This window comes from Manis pentadactyla, chromosome 9 (assembly GCF_030020395.1).
Source record: "Manis pentadactyla isolate mManPen7 chromosome 9, mManPen7.hap1, whole genome shotgun sequence".
In the NCBI taxonomy this organism is placed as follows: domain Eukaryota; kingdom Metazoa; phylum Chordata; class Mammalia; order Pholidota; family Manidae; genus Manis; species Manis pentadactyla.
This window is the reverse complement of record NC_080027.1, coordinates 120,149,875-120,163,807: the sequence shown is the minus strand read 5'-3', so window position 1 is coordinate 120,163,807 and position 13,933 is coordinate 120,149,875.

The following is a 13,933-nucleotide window of genomic DNA, read 5'->3' as shown; positions in this document are numbered from 1 at the left end:
GCATGATTATCTCTTCCACACATATTTTTAAAGAAATCATGCTAATAGGCTCCATACACTCAAATTTGTCTATGTCTTTCAGAGACTTGAGGTTTCTGGTTTCTGTTGGGCTTTTGAGGCCCTCTTCCTCTTCTGGTCCAGTGATGTCAAATCCATACCTCCCAGGGGCTCCCCTAGCCTTGGCCAGTAGCTTGGGGTCCACTTTCATTTCTATCAGGAGGGGTGGCCACGTCCCAGCACAGCTCTGGGCAAGTAGTGAGTAGTTAACACATATTTATCCAATGAATGGATGGATGGATGGATGGATGGATGGGTGGATGGAGATGTACTTGTCTTATACCAAATCCTTATCTTTGGAAAATCCTGGTAAGCTCAACAGGGTTCTCCCCCACCCTACTCCACCCACCTGCACTGGCCGCAGCTGTCCTGGAACCTCACCTGTGTAAAGCCATCTGTGGCTGCTGCACTGTTATCCTGGGTTCCAGGCCTCCTCTTGTTTGTCACTAGATTGGTGACTTGGGGAAGAGGGTAGAGAAGTGGGAGAGAACAGGGCACCAGCCATCTAGAATAGGGATGAATGTTTCCTGGGAGAAAATAAGTATTTCTCCTTCAGAGGGCCAGTCTGGAGGAGCAGGCCTCCTCAAGCCCTTGAAAGTGAGCCATAGACTTTGGGGGAGAATAGGCTCAAACTGGGCAACCAGCCAGTCCACAAAGGAAGTCCTCTGCCTGTCAGAGCAGCAGCTCCAGCCCCACAGGTAGTTGCCAGTACGGTAGCCCCTCAGATCTCCAGAGGTATTTTTGGTGCTGGAAGCCAGCCACACTTTGGCAGGCTTTCAGCATTAAGTCGGCTCCCTTTCAGAGGTGGGGGTGGCAAGCCACCAGCTTTCAGCATGGGAATGCGGCCTGAGGGTGTGTGTGTCTCCAAGGGCTGGAGGCTGGGCATGGAGGGCTGTGTGCCTGGCCCTGTGGTGGGGAGCGGAGCAGGCGAATGCTGGCCAGTGGCAACGGGAGGTCTCCGCGTGGTGCATCGTCTGTTACCAGGCTCACATCCAGCTCCCAAAGCTAGTGATGCCACCACCAACTCCATCCGTCTCTGCCCTAAGACGCGTGGCATCTTTCACTTGCCATGACCCTGAGACTTTGGCCTTTCAAGGCCCTTCTGTCCCTCACCCCGTACCTCACCTTCACCCAGCAGACACTGTCAGGCAGCCACAGCGCTGACACAACAGCCTCCTCTCCCCCCCACACTGCTGGGAACAAAGGGATGGTCTGATGGGCCAGGCTGGAGTGTGTGGGCCAAGTCCTGTGAATGGAGGGAGAACTGTGGGAGGCAGGAGGGGCAGGCCAGGCAGTGGGAACGGGGGCCCGGGACTTGGCAATGGACACCTGCTCCAGGCTTCTCAGCACCATTCATAAAGATGTCACCCTCCTCTCTCCTCCCCTCATCCCTTCACAAATCCCACTTTCCTGTGCACTTTAAACAGTAACAAGCCTGCTAAGGATCCAGATCAAACAAGGCGGGATTTCACTTCTTTCTCACTAAACCTCCCATGAGCAGAGCTGATGTCCCTGTATACCTCGCCCTCTTTCTCTAACTCTCCCTCCTTCCCTCTATCTCGGATGCTGCTCTGGGCAGAGAATATTCACTCTGAGGCCTAGCCAGCTGCAGCCCTAAACCTACTTAAACAGGCCCATGGGACAATTTGCAAGAACCCTGCCTGTACAAGGTAAGGAGGCAGCATGGAGAGAGTGCGGGCTATAGGCTCTGGGCGTGGAGGGGAGGGCTGGCTGAAGGCCTTGGCCCGTGGCCCTTGCTCTGCTCTGTGCCTAGCCCTGAGGGTCTGAGAAAGAGCCTGCCTCCCTTATTTTTCCTAAGAGATTCCAGAAAAGGAGATATTACCTATTTGGTCATGTAATCCCTGGTTACGTCTCTCACGGCTTCCATTTCTTCATTTCTAAAGTGGAAAAATGATGCCCCTTACCTCGCATACTCTGCTTCACAAGAATCCAACAGGATACTGGCTGTGTATCCAAAAGCATTATCCAAACGCATGGGGATGTACCTTAAAATCAAAGTTCCTCCCAGACTCACACCTGCTTCTTGACTGCTCTAACTACAGCTCATTCTCTTGTTCAGTTTTCAAGGGAAAAACATCTGGGCTCATTCAGATATACCCCTTGGCTTATGGGGTGGCTGCATTGTCTCCCCATCACCTTGGGATCCTTCCTTGTCTCCCATGCCTCCGCTGGAAAATGCTACAGACCCAAAGAGATTCTGTCTGGTTAGCTTCCTGCATGGAACCACAAAGCCCATCCATGCTGGAATTGGTACTCATTGCTGGGCAGTCCACACCCACACACCCATACCTCCCAGGTAGGCAGAGAAGAGCAGGAATGGCTGGGGTGCTGCAGAGAACACCCCTCAATTGTGCAAGAATCAGATGGGCATGAACCCTCACTGCCTGAGATGTTTTAATGAAAATGCATTTTTGAGGTCCTTCTCTGCTGGGAAGCCCTCACTTGCCAGGAAGCCTTGTGCTGGCCTCCTTGGCTTCGGTGGCCCAGCCTGTGCTGGATGGCTATTGCTCTCAGTACCTCAGTGGGAACTGGGCGGCCAGGCTTTCTGAGATTCTGTGTCTGGTGCGCAGGCACACCAGAGCCTCTAGGGTGGGAGTGAGTGAGGGTGGACAATGCTGAGGTGAGAAACCTCAGGACCAATAGGAAGCAAGCATTTTGTCCAGGTCCCAGACACCTTTCCTTCAGCTGCTTATAATTCTCATCATATTGTGGTGAGTGCCACGCTGTATGGGGTGCCCGCCCTGTTTCAATCACAGTGCTTGGGGGTCTACCCATATGACGCCTGATCCTAGCAAGGTCAGTCTTATGAGGTAGATATAATCCCCCCATTTTACAGATGCATAGACTAGAGACCAGGAAGTCAAGTGATTGGTCCCAAGGTCACCCACTAGTAGGTTGGTATGGTTAGATTCTGAACCTAGTTTTGTCTGACATTCAATTTCTCTAGTTTTGTCCCCTTCTAGGAGGAGAAAGTGATGAGAGTGTGGGGGTCCATCCTTCAATGCCAGGAAATAAGGGGCACGGGGCTTCATTCCTCTTCTTAGAACTCAGCCCGCTAGTGACCAGGAGCCTGTTTGCCCAGAGAGCTCCTACAGATTCATCTAGAGTCCGGCAAAACGTCAGCTCTGCTGTGGACCAGGAATATCATTTTTCTGTTACAAAGGAGAGTGTGTTGTAATTGTTACCACGATTATTATAAACAATCATACTAATGAGCTCAATTCTCCCCTATTTTGCAGGGTGTATGTGTTTAACAATGAGAGTTGGCCCAGACGAAAGAAGCTAGCGAATCTCCACTAGCTCACATCACCTCTGCCCTGCGCAACACCACATCCACGGACACGCCTGCCTTTCAAAATAATGGGATAATTGTGCGCAATGTGTGCTGTCCCCACCCCTTAGAGGGAGCAGGACATATGGTCTTTGTGGGAATCCACAGGGTGCAGGGGGCACATACCACCCGGGTCTGCCTTCTGCTTGATTGCATCTGTGCCCTACAAAGCCCCCCAGAATTGAACTTACATTGCCTCCTCATTAGGGGAGAAAGGAAGACAAAAATGATAATGGAAGAATTTCTTCCTGCCTTGAACTGCAAGCTCGTCAGGGACAGAACATTAAGCCCTCCCTCTGTTTGCCCAGCCTCCGGCTTCTCTTTCCTGGCTGATACCTGGAGTACCTAACACAGTGCCAGGCCCTCCTTGGAACGGAGCCCATGTGTGACAAGAGTGAGGAACAGGGGTTGGTTGGAAAAGCTTGACCTGGCCTGGGGGCCTGTGTCTGGTCTGCTTTGAGGCAGTGCAGAGCCGTGGCTGGGGGAGTCTGGGAGGCCTCGAGCCAGACAGGTGGGGGCTGGTCCAGGACTTCGATGTAGGGAGCCTGCCCTGAGGAGGCTGGCAGAGAGTAAAGTCCATCACCCCATGCAAGAATAAACACACCGCTTAAGTAAATCAAATACCCTGACATCCAGGCACAAACTCCTGTGCCTGCTTTAGTGCTGTAAATTTAGGGAAGGGTATGAACCATGGAGGTCTAAGAAGAAAAATCCAGAGAAGGCATAAGCTCTTGGCAGACAGGAATCAGACTGCATCATCACCGGCATCATGAAATAGTGAACAACCGCCAGAGAAAAACTACTTAAACACTGTTTTGTGTATTCTGAATTTTGAATTCCTAGAAAGGACCACCCTACCTCTCAGAGTCAGTTTAACATTAAGCTCTTTACTCTTCCTGTTGTGAAATACCTCCGGTGGGATAATGTGGCTAGCGTATGAGATCAGCAAGAGTAATTCTCCGTTTCTGTCCTTCTCTTCTGAGTCTCTTCCCCATTTTCTCTGGGGTTACGGCAACCTTTTTCTGGAGAATGGCTTCTACTCACCCCGAATCAACATTTGAATGAAAAGACTGCTATTTCCATCAAAAAACAGAGGTTGGACCCTGCCCCCGCCCTTGGGTGTCTGGAAACCTGGGTTCTCATCCTGCCTCTGCTGTTCCTCTCTCCGGAGGCTGGTTTCCCGTCTGCAGAGAGCAGGAATGAGGCGCCAGTCTCCTGGCACAGCCATACGTATCGCCATCATTCCGGCTCTCCCCGGGCAACGGGGAAGGACGTTAGACGCAAAACACCCTTCTTGTAATGGTTAAAAACGCCCAGTGCCTAAAAAAATTGCCAAGGGGCTGTAATTCAGGGAAGGAGCTGAGAAATAGGGTTTTGTCGTTGAATTCTCTCGAGTGGGATGATGTCTCTCTCTGCCTGCCTTTGATAAACTTCGCTCAGGGCTGGTGTTACGAATCTTCCCGAGTCATGGGCGGCTCCAGCCCCTTTGATCCATTCAGCTGATAGTAGTATTTCCTGACGCATCAAAGGCCAAGAGCGTGGGATGAGCCGGCATCCTATATCCACCTCTCTCCCTCCACCCACCTTGAGCTCCAGCCTCCTCACTTTCTTGTGGAATTCCCATTTTGGTGGTTCCAGAAGGTCGTGGGATGTCGGGGAAGCCCAGGGCGTGGGAGGCCCAGCTCCTGGCCTCCTGGAGAAGGTAGAGAGCAGAAAGCCTGCTTTGGTCTCTCAGGAACATTACCCCCCCCTGGTGGAATTACAGGGAACTTTCCTGGCTTCAGAAAGCCTGGGCAGCCGGGCAGCCACCCTCTGCTCTGCGGTATTTGGAGTGGCTAATAATTATTACCCTGTGTTAATCATGTCAATGGAAGAATTGCAGGCCGTTATTTTTTGAAATGATCGGCTCCAGTCAATGACTACTTAGGACAGCAAAGGGGAAACATCAGCTCCGGGGAGCCCCCACGTAAATGGGGAATTGAATGAAAGATCAGAAATAATGGCACGTGTGTTTAGTTCCATTTTCCTCCCTAAAAGGGCCCTGTCAGAGTAATTTCCCCTTCTGTGCACTATACCTCACTATTATTTACGATATCTTCTAGGGGGAATAAAACAACACTGGACCCCCTCCCTCATCTCCCACCCACTGCCTCGCTCTCCCTCCTACCTGCCCCCCATCAATTGTGTCTCTTTCTAGAGTTTGGCAAACACAGCTCCTTCCTCCTGCTGTGCTTTCAGTGGAGCTGAAATGAATGTGGCTGTAGTTATTCTTTTCCCCTTAATCATTCTTTTTCTTTCTTGCTGGAGAGCATTTTCACGAAGCACAATCACACAAGAACAGAATGTCCTGATGTTTGGGTGAGCAGCATGCATTTCTTTTCTCTTTTTCTCCTTTGAATAAAAATAACACCAATAACCATAATATCAGAGGGCTTACTGGCCATCCTTAAAGGTTTTTCACGATCTTGCCCCACCCTGTGTGCTCAGCCTTGTTTCTGACACCCCCCACCCACCCACTGCAGGCAGACTGGTCCCCTCTTGGTTCCTTGGAATTGATAAGCTCATTTTACCCCCTGAACTTCTGTCCATGTCATTCCTGCAGTGTGGAATGCGTCAGGCCCCTTCCTCACTTCCCACAACCATCCAGTGCCTGAACAATCATTAGGACCAGCTCAAGACCCATCTCTTTTATGGTATTTTTTCCAGTGTTGGCTAAAGACACTTTATGCTCATACAGTGTTTAAGAATTTGTAATCTTGTTCCTATCCACTGCATGCTTGGCATAGAGAAGTCACATAATACGTGTTTGCTGCATTACTTTCACGAATGGTATCTGCCATTTTGTACCATTAGAGATGATAACGATGAGGGTGCTCAGAGAGGTTAAGTGATGTGTAGATCACATGCCCAGTAATTGGCAGAGAAGATACAGGAACTCAGGTGTGTTAATTCTTTCTGTTCTGTCATGCTGCCTTCTTACTGTAATCCACTCTGACCTCTCTCATTACCAACTGGTGTACTTCACTTCAGCACTTCATTGCCCTCTTCAGATGGCAAATTCCTGATGGGCAGAGACCATGCCTTACATGTCTCTTGTACCTTATGCTGAAAGTGAAGGTCGTTTATCAAGCTCTTGTACCCACTTCACCCCAACTTTTCTCCAGTCTGTCAAACAAGCTTAAATGTCATGGAGCCAAACTATGGAAGGTCTTGGGGTCTTCTATGGACTGGATTGGCCAGCGCACATGACCTATGTACCTCTCTAAAGCTGACCCAGGAGCTGTCCTGCTCTGCTCCACTGACCTGGGTCTTTCTTGCATACATGGAGCATGATGACAGAGGGAACATCAGGAGCAAATGTGTCCTCCTTTGAGACATTAGAGATGCCCTCAGTTTCACTGCTTTCAATTCTACCATCAGGGACAGCTGCCAACACCTCCAGCCTTGTTTAAACAAAGTGCTGTCCTCTCTTCCCTGTTGACTGATGAGCTCAGAAAAGACCCTTTGACAGAAGAATGTGCCAAATTGCTTTGCAATTTCTATATCCACCTCATCTAGGACCTGTGAATCACCTCTGTGCTTTTGATGAGCTTCAAAGTCAAACTAAATCTCACTTCTCTTAATGCAATACTATTTCACAGTTAAAATTAATAATTAATGTATTGATATGTATAACAAGATACTATTGGCAAAGTTTTCATAGACATTAGAAGCAGGTAGATATATACTCAAAAGATTATCAGGTTCAAATGCAGGTGCTAAGAAGATAGATCCCAGAGTGGGTTTGATTCCTGGCTCAGCTACTGGTTTCTTAACCTCTGGCTTACTTCAATCTCCTCAATGATAAAACAAGAAAAGAATGCAGACATCATAGAGTCATTATGAAAATTCAAAGAGAGTCTTGTAAACTCCAGTGCCTGGCACAAAAAAAAAAAAAACCTACTACTTACATGACAGTTACTCTATGACAAACCCAGTCTGTCACTAACGAGGTGTAACCTTGGGGCAGTCAGGGAGCCTCAATTTCCTCCTCTACAAAGGGAGAAGCAATGGATTTTGATACATTTTTGTCTCCAGACCAACACAGAAAGATAGGAAGTTGGGTAACTGTCCCTGTTTTCAAAGGAGGAAAGTGAAGTTTAGGAGATCAAGGGTTTTGCCCAAGGGTTGATGCAGCTGATAAATAGAGAGGCCAGGATCAAAACAAGATCCATGGAGTCTAGCCCCGTGCACTGTTTCTGGAGACTCCCCTCTAAAGGGGGACACTGGGATCTGCCTCTAAGAAAGCCTCAGAACCGTCTGCCTCAGGTAACTCAGTCCAGGAGAACACAGTGACCTTGAGACCAAGCCCACCACGCTGTGTCTCCCCTTCCCCTGCTCACCCACTGCCCTGGGAGGCTTTGCCTCTAATGGCATTACTGTGTGCTGTCCGCAATGTTGATTGGATTATCTTAATTGTTTGGGATTGAATGGCACTTCTGAGTCAGGAATCCCACTTGACAGCCCTCGGGACTGGGGTCTGGTTCTTGTCCCCTAGAGCCAGCACAAAATAAGCAGTTGTTTTCATGCGAGGAGGAGGAAGGGAGCGCATGTGTGGGAGAATTTTGTGGTATGACAAAATCCAACCCTTTGTTAAGGAAAGGAGCCCAGTTGAGATCCTCTATACCAGACCCGTGGTGGCTTTCATGATTCCCTGCTTATTATTTACAGCCCTCTTTCTAGTGATGGGACTGTGTGGAAATCAGTCCAGAAAGATGTCTCTATATAAACTCCCAAAAAAGAAATGCCCACAAATTTAGGACTACAGCCTGTTGCAGGTTGGAAGGGATCCTCCAGGCCATTTAGGTTTACCCTGTAATAATTTCATAACTCTGCCATGGCAACGGGCCACAAACTGGGTGGCTTAAAATAACAGTTTATTTTCTCACAGTGCTGGAGACCAGAAGTTGGAATTCACGACATTGGCAGAGTCATGCTTTCTCTGAAGGCTCCAAGGAAGACTCCTTCCATGCCTCTTCAGGCTTCCAGGTGTTGCATACAATGCTTGGCGTTCCTTGGTTTATCACTGCATCACTTCAATATCTGCCTCTGTCTTCACAGTGTCATCCTCTTTTTGGGGGTGATTGCATGCATGTGTATATGTCTGTCTTCACGTGGCCTTCCTATGAGGACACCAGTGATTGGATTAGTGACCAAACTAATTCAGCATGACTTCATCTTAACTGCAAAGACCCTATTTCTAAATAAGGTCACACTCAGAGGTCGTAGGGGTCAGGACTTGAACATCTCTTACTGGGGGACACAATTCAACCCCAATACTCCCTCTATAAAAATATCTCCTCCATCTACTTGGTAAGTGCTTATTCTTTATGTCTTTGCATCCATCCAATGATCAGGCATTTATCACCTTATAACTTTTAAGGGACATAGAATATATTACTAGCACTTCTGGTGCCTATTACAGTTTTACAGTACTTTTATCCTGGAAGATTCTTAAATTCTAACCTGAATTTTCTTTTTGAAAATTTAGTCCAGTGGAAGTAATGATCTTTCCAAAAGCCTCAGGCCGAAGGCTTTTCTCCACCACTGACCTCTTTTCCAATGGCAATGTAGTGAGCAGCTGGGAGTTCCCAGCACATATCACAGTTTTGTGAGCGTCCCAGAGAAAGAAAGAGATTGAGAATTGTTGCCATAAAATATTCACAATTAGCATCCCTATAGGACTCTTGCCTTCAAAGCACCTCAGTCCCCTTCTCTGGCACGTGTTCAAGTTCACTGTCAGGCTCACTCACCCCCTCTGGTTTCTTTCACCCCCCCACAACCTCAACCTTGTGGCCTCAAAAGATTTTTTTCACCTTGCCTCACACTCCGGGAGCCAGGGAGTCCAGACTGAGCCCTGGAGAATACGTTGTTGAAACAGGAGATTTTGTTTGTGTGTATGTGTGTGCATGTGAGTGTGCATGCATATGAGTGTGTGTGCATGTGTGTGTGCTTGTGAGTGTGTGTGCACGTGTACGCATATGCTGCCTGTGACCGAAAAGGATCTGCTGAGTTTAATTGAAGCATTTGGTTCACTCCCTGGAGCCTTCAGAAATAACCAGATGTACCAAGTGGACCACCTCCAGTTTTTGCCTTTGGTTCAAACTGCAGGCAGGGGGCAGGGGACGGTGAGGATTATGTAGACTGGCACAATGGAAGAAAAACCTAAGCCATGTTTCTATAGAGCTCAGCCACCATGCTTTTCCACTGGGGCACCAATTAGACTCTCTCTGGCCTATAGAGTCCTGGGGATAGAAGTGAAAGGCAGACTAGGAGGAAGCTGATGGTGCTGCTTCTAGGGGGCCCCTGCCTGCCCCCAGCCATCCCACCCACCCACTGCCTCTTTTCACTGCTTGATGATCAAGAAAAATCAAATGAAAGAGCTCATTTAAAGTTATTGTGGGAGGAGGAGATAATCCCCTCTCAACCCACTGCCCCCTCTTCTTCTCAGCTCCCATCGGGTGTAACTTCCTAGGCGCGGGTCTGGTGATGGCTTTTGTCATTAAAGCCTAGACAGCTGGAGTAGGGTCTGATTCTTGCCTTCTCCATCTTTGCAGAAATGTGATATTAGGTCTCTTGGTTGAGACTAGATGTTAATAATTCACTGAGCGTCATTCTTGCCACCAGGCATCAATGGGTTGACTCTTGGCTGTGATGGTGCAAGGGAAATGGAAAGGAAGGCAGGCAGTGTGGGTTCCAGTCCTTGGGCTGCCTTCAACTGCCTTTCTGACGCTGCAGTTTTCTCACTTTAGGGGTTGGACTCCATCCCTAAGATCCCTTTGGCTCTCAGGTCCTGCATGGGACAAAAGTGCCCGTGGAGGACGTTTGTGTCATTTCTGCCCTTGGGGAAGCCTGGGATTGGTTAAGGGAAGCAGCTGTTTTGCTAATGGTGACAGAGTTCTGGGCCAGAACATCACAAAGGCAGTTTCATCCTAGGTATTGACACACTGTGTGACTTTCAAAAGGAATTACCCTTTACATGCAACCAATTGTCTTTCAAAGGTACACCCACCCTCCACTATTTTTGTTAAGTTTTCTCCAAAGAAAATCTTCAGGGTAAATGAAATGACAAGCTAAATTTTCCTTTTGGGTTTACTAACACAGAACTGCACCATCTCAAGCAGCAGAGGGGAAAACGTATGAAGAAACCCCCACTGCAAGCACTTGCGTGTGCTCCACTGGGCATTCATGCAGAATGGCTGCTGGTCAATGGCTCTTGACTGATTGTGTAATAGAATCATGTTTTATTATTTAATTCAGATTTTTGGTGATTACTTTTGGAGATTCTGATTCAGCAGGTCTTGGGTAGAACCTGGCAACCTGTACTTGTAAAAAAAACTGTATGGGTAATTTGATGCTTATCCAGGGATAAGAGACACTGATTTATGCATCCAATTCAGTGTATTTTCATTGAGGCTGTGGTTGTAAGGAATATGAAAAAAATTATGTAAGGGCTAGTCTGGTCTTGGTTTTCTAGGAAATCCTAGCAACTTTTGCTACCAAGGGAGGCAGAAGTGAATGCAATGAAGTGTAATCAGGTAAAACTCAGGCACTACCTGGTTAAAACAGAGAAGTGAACAATCAGAGGATAGTTGTAAATAACTGGTGTGATCATACTAGTATCTTGTCAGGCAGGATATACTTCTGGCTATAATTAATTTGATAAGCACTCTATTCCTGGCATTCAGAGGAGTATGACTAGACCTGAACCTTTAAGAATGAGGAGTATACAGATACATCTTTGTATTTGCTTAGATTTAAAGGAAGGAAACATGGAGAGTAAAAATAACATGTTTACCTTCAGGAGGGAGGGAATAAGGTGGAGGAAACCAGGGTATGCACTAGACTTCTTTGAATAAGCCACGTTTTACATGTTTGTCTTTGCAGCTATTTAAATATTTCTATACAATTTAAAAACATAACACAAAAAAGCAATTCCTAAACATTTAGAATGTAACATGAAAAAAGAGAATTTAAATGCATACTCAGTTGGAGCATAACTATGTCAAGAAAGTATTTCAAGTAACTTTAAAAAAAAGTATATATTTTTTATATCTCTAGTGGAATATACCCTAAGAACAAAAAGAACTACAAAATGAAACAGAACCGTAGCTATTTTTAGCAACCATATTGTTGGTGGTTATGTTAGTATTGCTGTTCTGAAGTTGGAGTGTATGTGAAGTTGTCTGCTGTATATGTGCATTATTTTATGTGTATGCATCGTATGTGAGTAATTGTATATGAATATCCTCTAGAACAAAAATTTTTATTATGGGAGAAAAGTGATAGAGGTGTAAGATCAGCCAGGTAAAGAAAGACCCGTGTTTCTGCATTTGTACTGGAAATAGCATGTTGAACTCATGATCTATACTATCTTTAAATATATATATAAATAAATATAAGTATATATATTAAAATATATAAGTATATATATAAATAAATATATAAAAAATTCTGTATCTATAAATATATGCCTCTAAATATATAGAGTACTTTAAAAAGAAAAAAACGTATATATGTATATGTATATTTACTAGCTCTAGCAAAAAAAGAACTAAAAGTCATGAACAATTCAGTAGCATGGAGTACTCCTAGAGCCCTGATTGTGTTTTCTAAATATAATTTCCTCTTAAAAGGAAACAAGATTTCTTGAAGAAATGTCTGATTCCATATTCAGGGCAGGACATATACAAGATGAGCTTGAAAAATCATGTCATATCAGAAAGCAAACTGAGTGTCAACACTACATGTCATGTCAAAGGATTCAGGAGCCTGCTGGAGTCGAATCCCACCAGAGATGGGACAGTTTAAACACCAGAAAGGATAACAACTGCAAGAAATTGAAATTCGTGACAAATGCATTCATATCCCTGAGTTCCTAAAGATACATCTGTTGATCCCTGAAGGAATGCTCTCAGAATCTTTAAATTGATAAATAAAAGAAAAAAAAAATCAAGCATTTATCCTGCTTCTCACATATGATCTGTATTTCAGGCCTATTAAATGGAAGAGGGGAAGTTTCTCTTTATGAAAGTATAGCTAACAAATAAGGTAGGCCACATAGAATTAGACTAATGTCACCACTTTGCAGTCCCCCATTAGGGTTGCCAGATTTGGCAAATAAAAACATAAGATCCCCAGTTAAATATAAAGTTCAGATAAAAAAACAAATACTCAGTGTAAGTATATTTGGGATATACTTACACTAAACAGTCATACATTGTTTAATTCAGATGTAACTGGACATCCTGTATTTTTTTTTTTTTTGGCAACCTGACAATGAATTAACAAATCTAGGCAATGATACTGGTAACATTATAACAAGAGAAAACAAACAGACATTGTGAACCTATTGATAGAAATACATATCAGAAAATAATCTTATCAAATTATTGAATCTGAATCAATCAAGTTTCCAGATCTAACTAGCAATTTACAGGGAACACAGAGGGACAGAGGAACATGTTAAATGCTATGTGAGAAATGTTGTGTTACAAATAATCTAATCTCATGATTAAATGGTTGCAAGGGAATAAATAATCAAAAAGAACTGAAGGGAGGACCAGAAAATTGAAAGAGACCCAAGAGGCATGTAACAATTGCGATGTGTGGACCTTTTTTCATATCATTTCCAACAGATGGAGAGAAAGAAGAGAGAGAAGAAAACATAAAAGATGACGACTGATATTTGGTATTATAGAATTATTTTTATATCGTGGGAGTTTGATAATGCTATTACGGTTATTAATTGTTTAGAGAGTCCCCATTTTTAGAGATACATACTGAAATATTTAAAGGTTAAATATTATTTGCTTCAAAATACTCAGGGGTGGGAGTAGAGTGGGTGAAGTGTAGATAATGCAAGAATGGCCATGTATTGACCACTGTTGAATCTCGGTGAACCATTCATTATACTATTTTGATATATCAGGGCTCATTATACTGATATTTATGCTTTTGTGTGTGTGTGTGTGTGTATATATATATATATATAATTTTTTATAAAAGCTTTTTAAAATGAGAATATCTGTTGATTGGTTCAGTGGGATAGCAATATTCCAGGAGCTTTATTCCTACTCATTTTCATCTCACAAATACCAAATGAGGTAGATATTATACCTATCTTTTAGGAACTGAGGTACAGACGGGTCAAGTAAGTTGCCCAAGGTCCCCTAGGATAAGTGGGGAGCCAGGGTTAAAACTCAGGGTGTCTAACTCCACACAGTAGCTGGCTGCCACTTGAGGTGATGTGTCTCTGTGCAGTGCTGCATCTCCAGCTCGGCTCTTGGCAGTCACGGTCTTGTCATTGGTGGCATACTAGGTGGTGCAGGCATGCTGGCATGAGATGGATGATCGCCTAAAATGAGCTTCAAGGTCATGTCTAATTATGAGGCTCTATCATCCTAAATAGTGTTCTTCCCCTGAGAGCGTGATGTGGTAATACTTCACCTCCAGGAGCCAGGAAGACAATGAGGAGAAAAATCT